The sequence below is a fragment of the Arachis duranensis genome, chromosome 5 (assembly GCF_000817695.3).
Source record: "Arachis duranensis cultivar V14167 chromosome 5, aradu.V14167.gnm2.J7QH, whole genome shotgun sequence".
Lineage (NCBI taxonomy): Eukaryota > Viridiplantae > Streptophyta > Magnoliopsida > Fabales > Fabaceae > Arachis > Arachis duranensis.
In genome coordinates, this window is record NC_029776.3 from 49,329,723 (window position 1) to 49,349,164 (window position 19,442).

General features: G+C 37.6%; 1 long non-coding RNA gene across 1 annotated transcript; it reads left to right on the forward strand.

Annotated features, from left to right (window-relative positions):
* Nucleotides 1-12,138: 12,138 nt before the first annotated feature.
* On the forward strand, nt 12,139-13,130 carry LOC107489350 (uncharacterized). The gene is made up of 3 exons (XR_008009248.1): nt 12,139-12,333; nt 12,419-12,653; nt 13,014-13,130. It is a non-coding gene; the product is annotated as an uncharacterized LOC107489350 (long non-coding RNA).
* The last annotated feature ends 6,312 nt before the right edge of the window (nt 13,131-19,442 follow it).

Below are 19,442 nucleotides of genomic sequence, written 5' to 3' on the forward strand. Positions count from 1 at the left end.
GAAAATAAAAACGAACAGAGAGTCACGCTGGAGCGTGGCAGGAGGCGTGCCAATGGCATAAATCACCCCACGCGACCGCGTCGCTGATGCGACCGCGTCATATGGGAATAATGGCCTCCCACGCGACCGCGTGACCCATGCGGCCGCGTGACCAAGATTTCGACGTCAAAGTGGTGCACACCCGAAAGTTGTGCGAGAGTGATGCGGGATTGGTGCTGAACACATAAACCTTCCCACGCGGTTGCGTGCCTCACGCGTCCGCGTCGCCTGAACTTATTGCGCCCCACACGGCCGCGTCACCCACGCGACCGCGTCGCCAGCATCGCACAACCTATCCAGATCAGTGCCAATTTTCTTATCTTTTCTTTTCTAATCCTAATTTTTTTCTATCTTTTCTTATTCTATCTTCCTCCTCTCTTATTTACTTCTTCTTCCCTTCTTTCCCTTCTCATTATTCTTATCTTTCATTTTCTTTTACTCAATTACATACCTTCATTCATTACATTATTTTCATTGGTGTTAAACTTTCTTATTCAACTGTTACAACTTTTCTGGTATTATCTAGTGTTTAGTGACTTGTTTACACTGTTGGGCAATATTATTTAAATCGATGCTATTCTTTTATGATATTTGTATTCTTTTTTGCATTGACATGAGCTTATACTGTCTTTCATTACCCACACTCTCACTAATTGTTGCAACATTTTGCACCACTAGTATGCCATGTGCTTCTATTGTTTTCTCACTTGCATGTTATAGCTACCATGTAATTGAGACCTCTATTATTTGGCATTAACACCCATATTTTATTTATGTTCTTATCTTTATCTCTGGGTTATTGTTCGTCTTTTTCTCTTCTTTCAGGCTGGCCACCGAAGACGGGAAAGGGGAGGAACTTCTAAAAGGGGAGACAAACAAGTCCATCTGCACAATCCTTGAAGAAAAGCATCAGTTCGAACCACCCGTCCACCTGCACATCTCAGCAAGCACCGAGGACGGTGCAATCTTTAAGTGTGGGGAGGTCGATACCGATCTCCATGGGTTAGTTATTTCCTAATTCAACACCAATATTTTATTTTATTTGTTAGTTTATTGTTGCATTTGCATATTTGTTTGATTTTACGCATTTAGTTACTACTTGGTTAAAGTAATAAATTTCTTTTAAGACCCTATTTTTGAAAAATTTTACTAATTTAAATTAAAAACTAAAATTTTTTATGTGTTAAATTTGTTTGAAGTTGTATTTGGAACATGGTTTTTGAGCCAAAGAACACACAACCTGTGAGATTTTGAGCTTATTTATATGGTTACATTATTTAACCATAAAATTTTTATTCCTGTGTTTACTTCTCTATAATTATGATCTTTACTTTGTTTCAGTCTATATGTCCAATATTTAATGTATTTACATGTTTGCATATGATTGAGGCCATTATTTGATTTTAGCTCACTTATCCCAAATAAGCCTACCCTTTACATCACCCTTGTTAGCCACCTTGAGCTTTTTAATCCCCATTTATTCTATATTTTACCACATCACTAGCCTTAAGTGGAAAACAAATTAATTATCCCAATTGAATTTTTGGTTAGCTTAAGATAGTGTGTTAATTAAGTGTGGGGAAACTGTGGGAACATGGGTTAATAAGGGAATGTATCATGTTTCTAATTTTGAATATTGGAAAATTTGGGTTCCTATTCATGTAAAACAGAAAATTAAAAATTCCATATGCATTGATATGTTACTCTAGTTTTTATGTCTCTAAAAAAATAAGAAAATATATATATATATAATATAAATAAATAAATAAGGGGACAAAATTACCCCAATGTTAAGTTAATAAAAGATCAATGCATATGTGATAAAATTAAAAGAAAAATTGATACATGAGTATGTAATGCAAAGTGAAGACTATAAGTAGCTAGGCATGATTCTAGAGTTATATAGAGTATATGTATGTTAGGTGAAAGCTTAGGTTAATTAAAGATTCAATTTATAAAGCTCACTTAACCATATGTATACCCTTACCTGCAACAAACAAGTGGAATACTCTTGGTTAATGGAAGAGTCCTATTACAACCCTGAAAAGACCTCATGATGTTTGCATTGGTATATTAAATATTGTTGATTGGTTAGATGAAGAACAAGGTTTAGAAAGCATGACTAGAGAAGAATAGAGTGATTGACCCTAGACACTTGAGAGTTAGAGTGATATACACTACCAGTAAGGGTTTAATGATTGATTTTATGTTCCTTGCTTTCATGAGCTATCTTCTTACAAGTTTACTTGTCTTTTATTGTGATTTGAATTAGTGAAATCTAGTTCATATTTGTCTTGAAGAACTTATTTATTTTTAACCAAGTAGGTAGAAACATTTTGCATTTAGTTGCATTCATAGGTTACATCTCATACATTCTATCATTCCTCTTCATCTCTTTATAGTTTCTCTTGAGCTTAGCATGAGGACATGCTATTGTTTAAGTGTGGGGAGGTTGATAAACCACTATTTTATGGTTTATATTATGCTCAATTGAGTGGTTTTTATCAACTCTTTACCCACTTATTCATATGATTTACATGTTTTACATTTATTTACCAACTTATTCATACTATTTGCATGGTTTTACATTTGCCTTCCTAATTATGTGCTTTGATTGAAAGCATGCTTCTTTGATATTATATTTGCTTATTATTAATCCTCTCTTATTACCATTAGATGCCTTGATGTGTGTGTTAAGTGTTTTCAGATATTATAGGGCAGGAATGGCTTGGAGGATGGAAAGGAAGCATGCAAAAGTGGAAGGAATACAAGAAGTTGGAGAAACTGCTAAGCTGTCCAGCCTGATGATGAGCGGATAATTTATACGCTTTTTGGCATTGTTTTTAGGTAGTTTTTAGTAAGTTCAAGCTACTTTTAGGGATGTTTTCATTTGTTTTTATGTTAAATTCACATTTCTGGACTTTACTATAAGTTTGTGTGTTTCTCTGTGATTTCAAGTAATTTCTGGCGTAAATTGAGGGACTTGAGCAAAACTCTGAAAAAGGCTGACAAAAGGACTGCTGATGCTGTTGGAATCTGACCTCCCTGCACTCAAAATGGATTTTCTGGACCTACAGAACTCCAAATGGCGCGCTCTCAACAGCGTTGGAAAGTAGACATCTGGAGCTTTCCAGCAATATATAATAGTCCATACTTTATTCGGAAATTGATGACGTAACTTGGCGTTGAACGCCAAGTACATGCTGCTGTCTGGAGTTAAACGCCAGAAACACGTCATGATCCGGAGTTGAATGCCCAAAACACGTTATAACTTGGAGTTCAACTCCAAGAAAAGCCTCGGCTCGTGGATAGATCAAGCTCAGCCCAAACATACACCAAGTGGGCCCCGAAAGTGAATTTATGCATCAAATACTTACTCATGTAAACCCTAGTGCCTAGTCTAGTATAAATAGGATAATTTACTATTGTATTAGACATCTTTGGTCTCAGTTTTGTTTTATTCTTCATCTGAGGAGACTATTGATCACGTTTTGGGGGCTGGCCATTCGGCCATGCCTGGACCTTTCACTTATGTATTTTCAACAGTGGAGTTTCTACACACCATAGATTAAGGGTGTGGAGCTCTGCTGTACCTCAAGTTTCAATACAATTACTATTATTTTCTATTCAATTCTCTTTTATTCCTATTCTAAGATATTCGTTGCACTTCAACTTGATGAATGTGATGATCCGTGACACTCATCATCATTCTCACCTATGAACGCGCGTGACTGACAACCACTTCCGTTCTACTCTCCAGACGATTAGCCATGCAGTGACAGCGCATAGGACCATTTTCCCGAGAGGATTAAAAGTAGCCATTGATGATGGTGATGCCCTACATGCAGCTTGCCATGGAAAGGAGTAAGAAGGATTGGATGAATGTAATAAAAAAGTAGAGATACGAGAGGAGCACAGCATCTCCATATGCCTATCTGAAATTCCCACTATTAATTTACATAAGTATTTCTATCCCTTTTATTTTATTTATCTTTTAAATTATCTAATCCAATTACATTTGACCCTATGAATCCACTTAACTGAGATTTACAAGGTGACCATAGCTTGCTTCATACCAACAATCTATGTGGGATTGACCCTTACTCACGTAAGGTATTACTTGGATGACCCAGTACACTTGCTGGTTAAGTTGAACGGAGTTATGATCACACCAGGGATTATTAAGATCCCAATTTATCACACCATGATCTCTTTGGGGTATTTTTGATTTCTCACGAATACAAAGAGACCAACTTTGAGGATCACAATTTCGTCCACCACCTGACCTCTTCGCACTCAAACGGCTATAACTTTTGCTACAGAGGTTCAAATGATGTGGTTCTAGTTGCATTGGAAAGCTAACGTCCGGGGCTTCTAGTTAATATATAATATGCCATAGTTTCCCTGACGCTAGACAACGCAAATGTGTGAGTCACGCAGACGCGTGACCTGGCAGGAACACAACCCGCGCGGCCGCGTGAGCCATGAGGATGCGTCACTTTTCCCTGACCTGTACGGAACAGAAAGCACTCGAAGTGATTTTTGGGCTGTTTCTGACCCAGTTTTCGGCCCAGAGAACACAGATTAGAGGCTATAAAGTGGGGGAATGCATCCATTCATAATAAAGCCATTCATAATTCTCTTTTTATTATTTTAGGTGTAGTTTTCAGAGAGAGAGGTTCTCTCCTCTCTCTTAAGATTAGGATTTAGGACTTCTCTTAGTTTTAGGAGTGACTCTCAATCCCAGGTTCTTTATTTTTATTTATCCCAATTTAATTTATGAACTCTTCTATGTTACAGATTACTCTTTTAAATTAATGTTATTTGAGGTATTTCAGTTTATGATTATTTCTTTTTATTATTCCTAATATGATGATATTGTTACCCTAGTAGATACAATTTTCTTTCCTTTTAGTCTTGGTTAAATAATTGGTGACTCTTGAGTTATCAAACTCATTGTTAGTTGAGAATTAGAATTAATTCATCCACTTAACTTACCTTCATATTTAGAGGTTAACAAAGTGGGAGAAAAATCCAATTCTCATCACAATTGATAAGGATAACTAGGATAGGACATTTAGTTCTTATACCTTGCCAAGATATTTTATTATTGTTAATTTATTTTACTTGTCATTTAAATATGTCTGTGCCCATTGCCCAACTAACCTTTTACCTTAATCCAAAAACCCCAAACACACTTTTTCATAACCAATAATAAGAACATACCTCCCTGCAATTCCTTGAGAAGACGACCCGAGGTTTAAATACTTCGGTTATCAATTTATTTAGGGGTTTGTTACTTGTGACAACCAAAACGTTTGTAGGAAGGGATTTCTGTCGGTTCAGAGACTATATCTACAATGCGACTGTTTTTATGAAATTCTTTACTGGCAAAAATCCTAACGTCAGTCATCTTGCATTAGAGGCAAGTTGATGCCAACCTTACACTTTCTGGGCTGAAATCTAAGATTTTTCCTCGGACCATGGTGCTCCAATTTTGGATTTGGGTTCACACAATTGTCATGGTTTTTAGTGACCCATGCATTAGCATAGAACTCTTGCACCATTAGAATCCTAACATCTTGAATGGGATTGGTTAGGAATTCCCAACCTCTTCTCCGAATCTCTCTTTGGATTTCCAGATACTCATTCTTCTTAAGCCTGAAAGGGACCTCAATGATCACTTTCTTCTCTGCCACTACTTTATAAAGGTGGTCTTGGTGGGCTTTGGGGATGAATCTCTCTATCTCCCAGGATTCAGAGGTGGCGGCTACTGCCTTTCCTTTATTCTTTCTAGAGGGTTCTCCAACCTTGGGTGCGATGAATGGTAGAGGAAAGAAAAAAGCTATGCTTTTCCAACACCAAACTTAAAATTTTGCTCGTCCTCGAGCAAAAATAAAGAAAAGAGAAAAAATGGAGTAGAAGAAGAAAAAAATAGAATAAGATAGAGGGAGAGAGAGGGCTCGACCGTGGGGTGTTTTGTAGGGGTATGAGAGGTGTGTGTATGAAGGGGTGTGAAGAGGGGTATTTATAGGTTGGGGGTAGGTTGGGTCCGGTCATGGGTGGGGTTTTGGGTGGGAAATTTGTTTTTGAATTGGGTGGGGGTTGGTGGGAGTTATGATAGTTTTTTGGGGAAGTGATATGTATGTGATTGGGTTAGGGTTTATAGGGAAGTGTGTATGGGGAAGTGTGATAGTAAGTGGGGTAGGTGAGGATGTTGTGGGACCCACGGGTCCTAAGAGGCTAGGAAATTCAGATTCTCTACCCTCTGCACTGGCATTTGAATGCCTAGGGGCTGCTCCCTGGCTGGCATTCAAAGCTAGCAATGCTGCCCATTTGGGGTGTTAGATGCCCAGCCAAAGCTCGCTGGCTGGTGTTCAACTCCAACAACACTCCATTCAGAGTATTCTATTTTCATTGCTTTGACATCCCTATCTCTGTTCAGACTGTTGCATATGATCATGAACCGAAATAAACTTAAAGGAAAACAAAATGAAAGAAAATAAAAATAATTAATTAAGGTTGGGTTACCTCCCAACAAGTGCTTCTTTAACGTCATTAGCTTTACGGTTAGCTCCTTACAGGGGTGAATATGGGCTCAAATTTTTGCCCCTTACAGTGAACTTTCTTCTTGTCCTCTCATGAATGAGCTCCACATGCTCTAGAGACAAGACACAAATCACTGTATGTGGTATGACTGGCTTCTTGGTGAAGACAACTCTCACACCTGGTGAGAGGCCTTCAATTGGGACCTTTTTATCCCTCCAGCCTTTAGGTACTTACTTCTTAGTACCTTTGTGCTTAGATCTTATTGATGGACGTTCAACACCAAACTTAGAATTGATGTTTGGGGGCTCTGCAAAGCTCTACACAGAAAAAGAGGGTTGGAACACTAGGTATTGCACAATTATCTCTCATTTATTAGAGGGAGAATTGGGATGAGGCATCTTGAACAAGATGTGGTCCTCTCCTAGTTGTAGAGTCAGTTCTCCCTTAGCCACATCAATGATAGCATTGGCAACGGCTAGGAAAGGTCTTCCAAGGATGATAGAGTCATCCGCATCTTCTCTAATATCCAAGGCTATGAAGTTTGCAGGGATGTAATGGTTTTTAACTTTCACCAAGATATCCTCTACTAAGCCATATGGCTTCTTTATTGTCTTGTCTGCCATCTCTAATGAGATGTTTGCATCTTGTACCTCAACGATTCCTAGCTTTTCCATTACAGAGAGTGGCATGAGGTTGATCCTTGATCCTAGGTCACATAGAGCCTTCTCAACGGTCATGGTGCCTATGGTGCAAGGGATAAGGAACCATCCAAGATCTGGAAGCTTCTGAGGTAGCCTCTGCTGAATCAAAGCATGGAGTTCTTTCGTAAGTAGTGGAGGCTTTAAGAAAGCTCCTAGGTACCGAGCAACTTGCTCTTCCCTAGTGTCTTCATGAACTCATGCGCTGCAGAAGTACATGCAAAGGAACCTCTATGGTCTTTATATGAGCATGGGCTTCCTTTAGTCCTGGGATAGAGGTTTCTTGAGTGGGACCTAAGCACTCAAAGGGTGTGCGTTTACTGGCATTTAACGCCAGCTCGGTTAGCTCTTTGGGCGTTGAACGCCCTTGCTATGTGATAAACCACTATTTTATGGTTTATCTTGTATTTAATTGAGTGGTTTTATCAAGCTTTTCACCCACTTATTCATAGGATTTGCATGATTTTACAATTCCTTCCTAGTTTAGTTCTATGGTTGAAAACAAGCTTCTTTGGTCTTAATTTAGCTAATCTTAATCCTCTCTTATTACCATTCGATGCCTTGATCTGTGTGTTAAGTGTTTCAGGCTTCATAGGGCAGGAATGGCTTAGAGAATGAAGAGGAAGCGTGCAAAAATGGAAGGAACACAAGGAATTGAGGAGATGACAAGCGAGAAGTCACGCGGTCGCATGGCTCACGCCACCGCGCGAAATGGAAGAAATCAGAGTGACGCGTTCGCGTGCATGACGCGACCGCGCGGATTGGAAGCTGCACGAACGACACGAATGCGTGGACGACGCGCACGCGTGGTACGAAAAATGCTGAGTGACGCTATCCCGTGGACGACGCGGATGCGTGACATGCGCGATCTGCAATATTACAAAAGTCACTGGCAGAGATTCTGGGCTGCATTTCAACCCAATTTTCGGCCCAGAAACACAGATTAAAGTCAGGGAACATGCAGAGACTCAACTGGCTTTTCATAATTCATAATTTTTAGTTTAAATGTAGTTTCTAGAGAGAGAGGTTCTCTCCTCTCTCTTAGGATTTAGGATTAGGATTCCTCTTAAAGGATTTAGGATTTATTATTATTTCAACATACAATTTCTTCTGAGCTCCAGGTTCAATATTCCTTTATTTTGACCTCTCGTCTACTTTGAGATACTTTAATGCTGTTATTTATGTTTGATTTATGTTGCCCAATTGGCTTATGAATATTTTCCATGTTACATTTGACTGCTTTGAATGAATGTTATTTGAGGTATTCCAGATATTTATGATTCTTATTTAGCTTTTTATATTATTGGCTTTAATTGATTAACTGGAAGCTCTTGAGTTATCAACTATTCAGGATTGATTGTTATGTCGGCTGATTAATTGGAATTCCACTAACTCTAGTCTTTCCTTAGGAGTTGGCTAGGACTTGGGAAATCTAAACAATTGGTTCACTTAACTTTCCCTTGCTTACGTAAAGGTTAACTAAGTGGGATTAACTTCCATTCTCATAGGAGTAACTGGGATAGGACTTCCGAATTTTCATATCTTGCCAAGACTTTATTTTATACATAATTATTTATTTTATTTGTCATTTAATTTACTTGTTCCTCACTTTCAAAACCCCAATTTACAAAACCCATAATCAATAATAATCCTGCAATTCCTTGAGAAGACAACCCGAGGATTAAATACTTCGGTTATCAATTTATTTTTAGGGGTTTGTTACTTGTGACAACCAAAACATTTGTAAGAAAGGACTTTTGTTGGTTTAGAAACTATACTTGCAACAGGAATTTATTCTGAATTCTAGACCACACAAAAGTTCTCTCTTCACTATGCACCCTTACTACCGTTAAACGCCAGTTCATCTTCCCTTTTGGGTGTTGAACGCCCAGCAGGGCTATCCTTGCTGGTATTCAATGCCAGGTTCCATGGCTGGTTGGGCGTTAAACAACCAGTGAGGGGTTCCTCACTGGTGTTCAGTGCCAGAATACCTACCTATTTTGGCGTTAAACGCCCAGTGAGGGGTTCCTCACTGTCATTTAGTACCAGAGTGCCTACATGTTTAGGTGTTGAACGTCCAGCTAATGCTTCTTGGCTGGCGTTCAACGCCAGCTCTGCCAACAGGATGGGCGTTGAACGCCCAGTGAGAGGTTCCTCACTGGCGTTCAGCACCAGGCTTGCTGCCAGAGTGGGTGTTGAACTCCTAGTGAAACTTTTTTCACTGGCATTCAATGCCTTCCCAATTTTTCCAGATTCAGCCTCTACCTCCATGGTAATGGCCTTGTACTCTTCTCTTGAATTCACCTCAGTGTTTCAGACATACCATCATAAAACATGCTTATGATGGACTATTCTGAGAGCATGTCAGGAGGACATCTCCTGATCAGCTGCTTGTATCTTTTCCAAACTTCATAGAGGGATTCACCTTCTCTTTGTCTGAAGGTTTGAACTTCCACTCTAATCTTTCTCATCCTTTAAGGGGGAAAATTTAGCCCAAAAAGCATTAACCAACTTTTTCCAAGAGTCTAAGCTCTCTTTTGGTTGAAAATCCAGCCATATCTTAGCTCTGTGTCCTACAACAAAGGCAAAGAGCATAAGCTTGTAGACTTCAGGATTCACTCCATTGGTCTTAACAGTATCATAAATTTGCAAGAATTCAGCTAAGAACTGATGTGGATCTTCCATTGGAGATCTTCCATTGGAACTCCATGGAAATTGCAGTTCTGTTGCAGAAGAGAGACTAACTGAGGCTTAAGCTCAAAATTGTTAGCTCCAATGGCAGGTATAGAGATACTTCTGCCATAAAATTCAGAGGTAGACATGGTGAAGTCACCAAGAACCTTTCTGGCATCACCTTCAGGTTCGGCCATGTCTTTAATTTCTTGTTCAAAGTTTTCTGAAAGGTTTCTTCTAGAGTGTTGTGCTCTAGCTTGTTGTAAGCTTTTCTTCAGAGTTCATTCAGGTTCAGGATCAAGATTAAACAGGGGTTCTTTATCCCTGTTCCTGGTCATAAATAAGAAAAGAAGAAAAGAAAGAAAGAAAGCTTCAATGTCTGATTTGATTATAGAAGACTCCAAGTGAGATGTGAAGAAAGAAGAAAATAGAAGAACAAAGATGGAAGAAGAAGAATACTTTAAAAATAGGAGAAGAGGAGTTTGAATAAATAGAAGAAGAGAAGAGAAGAATTTAAAATAGAAAAGATAAAGAAGAATTAAAATGTTTTTGTTTTTATTTTTTTTATTAATTAATTTTCAAAAATTAAGGTTAATAAATTAAAAAGAATTGAAAATTAGTTAGTGAATTTTCGAAAATAGAAGGGAGAGAAGAAGAAAGAGTTTTCGAAAATTAAGAGATTGAAGAGTTAGTTAGGAAGTTTTGAAAATGAAGAGAGAGAAGATAGGTAATTAATTAAGAAAGATTTGAAAATAAAATAAGATAAGAGATAAGATAAAAAAAGATTTGAATTTAAAATGTTCAAATTAAAAGATAAGAAAAGATAAGATGATAAATTAAAAAGATTTGAAAAAGATTTGATTTTAAAATAAAAGATAAGATAAAAATTTGGGAAGATTCGAAAAAGATTTGAAAAAGATAAGATTTTGAATTTTGATTTTTGAAAAAGATAAGATAGGATTTTGAAAACGGTGAGATTTTTTATTTTGAAAAGATTTGATTTTTGAAAATTGAAAACTAAGATAAGATAAGATAAAATTTTGAAATTGAAATTTGAATTTTTAATGAATTTTCAAAAATTAAGTTAATTTTAAGATAGAAAATATATTTTTTATTTTTGAATTTAATGATGAAAGAGAAAAACAAGTAAAAGACACAAAACTTAAAATTTTTAGATCTAGCACCCCAAGTTTTCAAAAATTTGAAGAAAAAACACAAAGGGACACCAAACTTAAAAATTTTAATATCAAAACAAGAAGAAATCACATGAACACCTTGAAGATTAAAAAGTACACTATGAACAAGCACTACAAGAAAAATACCCATTCAGCCACACTTTTTTTAAGCTACATTTGAAAAGCGTAGCCTATTCATAGAATAGGCTACGCTTTTCTCCGTGTTGCCTTTTTATAAGAGAAAAGGATACACAAATGCGGCATCATTTAAAAAGCGTAGCCTTAGGTATTATAGAAATCACTTATAAAGCGTAGCCGTAGGTTGATATCTATAGGTTCACTTTTCATATCAAAGGAGACGCTTTTAAAGGGTAGCCTATTTGTTAAGTTTTGGGTGCACTTTAAAAGCGTAGCCTAATGTATCTAGGCCAAATGCACCTAAACACTTAGTAATTTTTCTTTTCCTTATCACCAAATCACACTCACCTTCGAATACCCTCACTTTCGCCTTCTGATCAGAAAAAAGTTTCGCCCCTTCGCAAATCACCTTCGAATTAATTGTTGAAAACCCTTCCCTAGCACACTCACACACTCACAGTCATTCTCACCATCACTCACCACTGCCACCATGCCCCCTTTCACACACACACACCCAGATCCGAGAGAAAGAGTGAAACCAGAGGGAGGAGAGGAGGGAGACGGAGATGAGAGAGCGCGATCGAGAGAATAGAGAGTGAGAGGGGGTCACCGCCGCAACGTCGCTGCAGCCGCCGCCATTGCCGTCACAGAGCAGGGAGCCCGGAGGGGAGAGAGAGACGATTTGCAGACGAGATGGAGAGAGAGGACGAAGATGCGACGCAAGAGAGGAGGCTGTTCCACCGTGCACTGTCGTTGCTCCTGGGGTCGATTGAAGCCACCACCGCAGCTAGGGCTTACCATGCTCCTGTCCGTACTCCTAACCTCTGTCTCTCTCTCTCCCTCTTCAACTTTCATTTCATTCTCATTTCAATTTTAATTTCGATGTCTCTGTAGGCAACAATATATTTTAGAAGTTGTATTGGACTGGAAGAGAGGGAAGGGGAGTGTTTGAACTTTCAATTTCATTAATTTTTGCTGAATTTCTGTGCCTGTGGGTGAATACTGGATTGTGAAGGATGGTTAGGATTGTGAATACAGAAGTTTGGACCTCTTCATATATGGTATCCCTTCTTTTTTTAATTCCCACAAGAGCTTAGGATTGGTTAAACAGAGCAAATTGAAACTTTGAATGTTCCCCTCATGCAGGGAACAATGCTGATCGATTCCTGCATTGGAGCACTAGGTTCCAAATTGTTCTAGGCGTGGAAAGGGGATTGCAGTACCTTCATGAGGATTCACATCTAAGAATTGTTCACCGAGACATCAAAGCAAGCAACATTCTTCTTGATCATAAGTTTCATCCCAAGATTGGAGACTTTGGCCTTGCCAGGTTCTTCCCTGAAGACCAAGCTTATCTTAGCACACAATTCGCTGGAACATTGTAAGTCCAATTATTAAATATTTTAATTACTATGTATGCTAGCTGCATATTCACCATGTTACTCATGTTATATTTCAGTTTTCTATTTATGTTTTTTTTTGTCATAAATTGGATAGCCTATAATTTTGAGTATTATAATATCACAACACACACCTATACTACACACACAGTTATACACAAAATATTAAGAGTTCTCATCCACTATTGACCCTAATCAAGTCTCAAACCTGAGTACGCAACACATATCATAGGGGAGTGGTGTGAGCTTATGAATGAATCTGGTTTGCCATGTTACCAGGTTTAGTTATTAAGTAATTGAGCTGAGCTGTAAGTTTGACAAATGAAATGGTTTCCTGCCAGCGCCAAAAGGGCTGTTTTCGCCGGAGCCAGAACATTATCAAGGACCAAAGCTAAAAGTTGCCATCATTGGAGCTGGGCTTTCTGGCATGTCAACTACAGTGAAACTCTTGGATCAAGGACACGAGGTTTAGCTCCTTTAATCTTTAATATCACACTTCCTCCATTTCATATTTTATAAGTCATTTTGATACTTTGATTTATGAATATATGTGAAAAGTCAAAGCGACTTATCAATATGGAACGAAGAAAATGTTATTTTGAAATTGGATGTTATGGTGTACATGGTAAACTTGATTTTTGAAGCAAAGGGGAGTGATTTGGTCAGTTTCTTAACACAATTATGGTGTTAAATTTATTAGGATATTCTAGCTAATGCATTTTATCTAGTATGTTTACTTCTAATTGCTCTCGATCAGGTGGATATATATGAGACGAGGACTTTTATTGGTGGGAAAGTTGGTTCTGTTGTTGATAAGAAAAGAAACCAAATTGAAATGGGATTTCTTACAAATAGAAGTTGGTAAACGGACTTGATTGATCCCGTCTTTGAAATTCTCCAACCCCTCTGTTTATTTATGGTCTGAGAAGTTAAAAAATATTAAATATATAAGCCTAGGAAACTTTGCCTAAGCAAAATTGATCAATTTTTCATGCCCATTGTGTTTAGGATTTGAAAAGCCATGCTTTATAGATGAATCCTTTGTTTTGCTTTTTTATCATATTATACTTCTCCTTAAATCTTAATGAAATTATTCTTTTATAAAAAAGATAAAAAAAATGTCTATTGTATTTAACTTATAATATATTTTATTAATCCATCATATTTTTTCAAAAACTCTGCTGATCTGAGCTTATTTTCTAATGTGCAGTCCTAGAAAAATACACAGGTGTTGCAGAAGCTGATTTTCTGGTATTTCTTATTAGAAAAAATACCATTTTTTTTTCATTTTCAAGGTTTTCCCTTGTTGACTTTAGTCAACTATGAAACCTCTGCATTTAAAAAATCATCTTTAATTTTGTATGCTTTGCTGGTTGTGAGTATGGTTTAAAGAGAAAAATTTAAGATGACTAATACCTGTCAATACACCTTAATGTTTTGTCGAGGATGATTTTTTAATTTCCCCCCCCCTTTCAGACTTCAAGTGTAGTTCGTGGCGTCCTCAAGAGAAATTTGGGTATGCTCGTGAACTATCTTTCAACATCCAATAAGACTTTATCTTGGTATGTTTCTGTCAGCTTTATTTCTCTTTTCTATCTTGGTATGTTTCTGTCAGCTTTATTTCTCTTTTCTATCTGAGGTTCAACTAAAATTTTGAATGAAGCCAAAGTGAATGCCTAATATGGGGGCTTATTTACAGAGAAATATATGAACATATTGATGAAGCAATAATAAAATCTTTGATGCGTCCCTATAATTTTTAAAAACTTAGTAAACTGTTCCTATGGAGACCTGCTAGTGGACATAATTGTGTTTCCTTTTCAGGAGCAAAATTTGGTGGCTCACCCAGCACCACCAGCGTCTGCTGTGTTTGCCTGCTGTTTCACAAATTCCTTTTCTTCGATTCTGCCTGCTGCTATTCTGTCCTGTGCTATCCGGTTCTGCCCTAATTTCCACCTTCTTCTAGGTTGTCTTTTTTTTCCTGCCCTATTTTGTTGTTTTGCCGTTATCTCTTGAATGATTTAATTGCTGCTGCTGCTGCTGGGTCCCAAATCTGTTTGATTATATCAATTTAATTCTTACTAAATGATGATTGTGCTGAATTTGTGGTTAAATGGTTGCATAGCAATTACAATTTTTTTGTCTGTAATTTTTACAGTTATTTTGGTTTAGTTGTTTGAGCTGGTAGCAGTGTTGTGCTAACTTTTAAGAATCATTTAATACATGGATTAATTCTGGAATCTCGATAAACAAACCTATAAACAAACCTTTTCATATTTGCTCAGGGGCTGTTATTTCCAACAAGGTATGGAAGTTAAGATAGAAATGAAGGTGGAAGATGCATATAGGAAGTCAATGGAGACAATGTTGAATTGGATACAAGATACTGTAAATCTTAACAAGAGTTAAGTTTTCTTTCGTACATATACACCCGTGCACTTCAGGTTTGTAATTTGTTGCAACAATTGTTATGATTTATATTTTGCCTTCCAAGTTTTACATATATTTATCCAATAATGTATGAACAGAAGTGGAGATTGGAGAAGCGGTGGAAGTTGTCATTTGGAAACACTGCCAGAGCTTAACATGTCATTAGTGCCTAATGATAACTGGTCACAATTCAAAATAGGCAATTCATTGCTATCATCACACAAAAACAGCACTGAACTTGTCAAGTTAAAAATATTGAATATAACAGAGATGACAGCTCAGAGAAAAGATGGACACTCATCAATTTACTATCTTGGTCCGAATGGCGGCACGGCGGCACTCCATCGGCAAGATTGCAGCCACTAGTGTCTGCATGGTGTACCTGATACATGGAATGAGCTGCTTTATGCAATGTTCATGAAACATGAAGGCTTCTCATAGCAAGGAACTTCAAAGAGTCGTGGAATTCTTTTTTATTTGTCTTGGGCAGCAAGGACTCACAAATTGTTCTCAACAGTCTCAAAAAGACGCTAACACGTTACACAGTACAAGACTTGAATTTTGGAGTACATATATACAATCATAGATAAAAGCCTTTGATTGTGCAGATATTTTGATTAGTGTTGTTATGAACATATTTCTTCTTTTATGTTATTACCGGGAATATAGTTTTGACTATTCTGGAAAAATGAAAGCTGAAAAGCGTAGCCTTTGGTCCTGGACAGCATCACTTGAAAAGCGTAGCCTATTCCCAAATGCCAAAAGTGTAGCCCTTGGTGCAGAAAAGCGTAGCCTTTGAGAATAGGCAACGGCCGAATAGGAATCACCCCAAAAAGCGTAGCCATAGCCCAAAAAGCGTAGTCGTAGCCTAAAGCATCATTTTTTTCACTTTTGGCTACACTTTTCAAGTGTACCTGAATGGGTGTTTTTCTTGTAGTGAAGACTAAAAAACTCAAAGAATACAAGAACATATAAAGGACACCAAACCTCATATAAAAAGACTCAAAGAGAATGAAAATTACCAAGAACAAAAACAAAAGGACTCAAACCAAAAACAAAGATTAATAAAGAAAGCTAAGGATTCTTGAAAATAAAAATTTTTGAAAAAGGGCTTTGAAAAAAATTTAAAATTTTTTTGGAAAAGAAAACAGAAAACAGGTAAGACTCAAACCAAGAACAAAGATTAAACAAAGAAAATAAAAATTTTGAAAAATATTTTTTGATTTTTTTTCGAAAATAGAGAAGATGAAAATAAAAATAAAAGACTCAAATAAAATAAAAATTACTTGATCTAGAAAACAAGATAATCCGTCAGTTGTCCAAACTCGAACAATCCCCAACAACGGCGCAAAAAACTTGGTGCACAAATCTCCACACCTTCGTACAACTGTACCAGTAAGTGCACTGGGTCATCCAAGTAATACCTGAGTGAGTCAGGGTCGATCCCACGAGGATTGTGGTTTGAAGCAAGCTATGGTTATCTTGCAGGTCTTAGTCAGGCAGATAGAAGAGTTGGCTATTCTTAATTTGTTTTTGTGAATTGGAATGGAACCAGTAAAAGAAAGGTGGTTAAGGATTGGAGTTGCTTTGTGTTTTTGAATTAACTCTGGTATTACTGTCTTCTTTGCTTGTGAATGATTTCTTCAATGGCAGGCTGTAAGTGATTGACACTGGTTTGAGCAGCCGCCAATACTCCTCCAGATCTGAACTACAGGGTTAGTGTGGATCTATTCTTATTGAGGGTGAGGCTCGTACAGTCCATTCTCCTTGATGATCCTACTCAAAACGCCACAGACAAGGTCGTGTCTTCCAAATCAGAGAATGTTGCTTCTTTGGGTTCTAGCCTTTACCACAAAGATCCAATCTCCCCGTAAATCGGCTGGACTGGTGTCTCGAAAAGTCCACAACGAAGTCGTGGATTATCCATCTGAGAGATGTATAATCAAGCTGGTGGTTCAATACTTTCCACTGAAGTATTTGTACGAACCCAAGTAGACACCGGTGGTTGTCAGGCACGTGGTCCTAGTATGATGAAAAGAGCAATTGTCACTGGTCATCCTATTCTACATGTTGAAAAACGAATATACATCTTAGAATTCATCAAACACGGATCATACTAAAACAATAATACTTTTATTAATTCATAGGACTCAGTAGGGCTCCTCTCCTCAACCTAGGAGGTTTAGAAACTCATACTGAAAGGAAAATACAATGGCAAAAATGTGTAAAGTGGCTGAAGATGGGCGAAGATCCTTAACAAAGAGTGATCTTATGCTTTAAATACTAAACTAATGACTAGTAAGGGTAAAATAGTCTTTTTAGTGCTAAAATCCATTTTTGGGGACCACTTGGTGACTGTTTGGGCTGAGCTTTGATGAGATCCACGTGCTAGGAGCCTCTAGGGTATTGAACGCTGGCAAGGGGGTCCTCTTTAGGCATTCGGACATTGATCTCTACTCTTTAGGCACTTGCATAAGTAGGATCATGTTGCTCTTGGATTGTTGGATATGGATATTCTTCCATGGAGGGTTGTGGTGGAAAGGAGAATTCATCTTGTGGTTGAAAATTCTCATATATGGGAGGTGGTTCTCGAAGGTATTAAGGGTGGAATTGTTGTGGTTCTATGTGTGGTGTGTATGGCTCATATGTTTGTTGGCATGGTGGATAAGGGTTAGGATCATATGGAGGTGTTTAGTGGTAAGGGGCTTGTGAGTATGGTGGTTGAGGACTATATTCAAGAGGGGGTTCATAGGCATATGGTTGGGGTTGTTGGTGATCACAAGATGGTCCACCATATCCAGTGGAATGACATGCATTATAAGAGTGGTTATGATCATAGTAGCTTGGTTGAGGGGGTTGCCATGATGATTGCTCATATGGATGTGGCTCCCTTCTCAAGAATTCTTCCCTCACATAATGTGAGCCATCATTAAAGATTCCACTACCTACAACATATTCATAACCATATCCAAAACTACAAGGATGAGAATTCATATGAAAAAGAGGAAATAAAAGCAAAGAATATCAAAAAGGAAAGAAAAAGCAAACACGTAACTACTAGCAAAACCAAGAAATAACCAAAAAGCAAGATATTCACAATATGTACATATTCACAATAGCCAATAATATAACACCATTGCAATTCCGCGACAACGGTGCCAAAAACTTAATAGAAGAATTATCGTTGGTCTAGAGAGAAGGGAAAGCTTCTCTCTCTAGAATTATAACCTAAAACATGATGAAAACTATCCTATGAAAACTCCCCCCATTCCCCTACAATTCTTGGGTTCAAAAGCATCAGAACAGAGTTAGATTTGGGCCTCCTTTAGCTCAGAAATTGCCCCCAACATATTACCTTTAAGTTGGTCACGTGCTGCTTAAAACATGCTTCTTTGGCCTTAAATTTGCTAATTTCAATCCTCTCTTATTACCATTTGATGCCTTGATATGTGTGTTAAGTGATTTCAGGGTTTATCACTCGTACGCATGGGTCACGCGTACGCGTCACTGGCAACTTTCCTCGTCACACGTACGCGTCACCTTGACAATTTTCTTTCCACGCGCACGCGTGGGCCACGTACACGCATCACTGGCAGATTACCAAAATCCCATTTCTTCATGAATTCTCCATTTTCGCATTCTTTTTCTTCATTTCTTCAACCCAATCTTTGCCTTCTAAACCTGAAATTACTTAACAAACATATCAAGTTATCGAATGGAATTAAAGTGAATTAAATTTAGCAATTTTAGGGCCTAAAAAACACATTTTCACTATTAAGCACAACTTAGGAGAAATTCACAAAATCATGCTATTTTATTGAATAAATGTGAGATAAGTTTATAAAATCCCTTGAATTTAACACAAGTTAAACCACAAAATTGGGGTTTATCAATGATGTCTAGACATTCACACAAAAAGATAGAGAATCTCACTATGAAACTTGGAAAAGATACAAATAAATGCTGAGAAGGTACCCCCAGGATATGTTCCCTGACTGGGTTCAATCAAAATCTTTTACTAGACTCCTTAGCTGGAACATCCATGCACGTGAAGACAACTGAAAAAGCCTTGGAATAAATTGAGATAGTGGCTAACAATTGATACTTGTATTCCTCCGAAAGAACAATGAAGAGAATAGTGATAGAATTGGACACACTGGACACTATTTTGGCACAAAATACGGCTATGTCACACAAATCAGTGCACTCACTAAATAACTAGTACAGATGCAAGTTTCAATAGTGGAAACAAAAGTTATCACCTGTGACATGGGTGGAAGAGCCCGTCAAAGTGAAGTCTTTCAAAGTGAAGATTGTGAGCTACTCAACCATGATCAAGC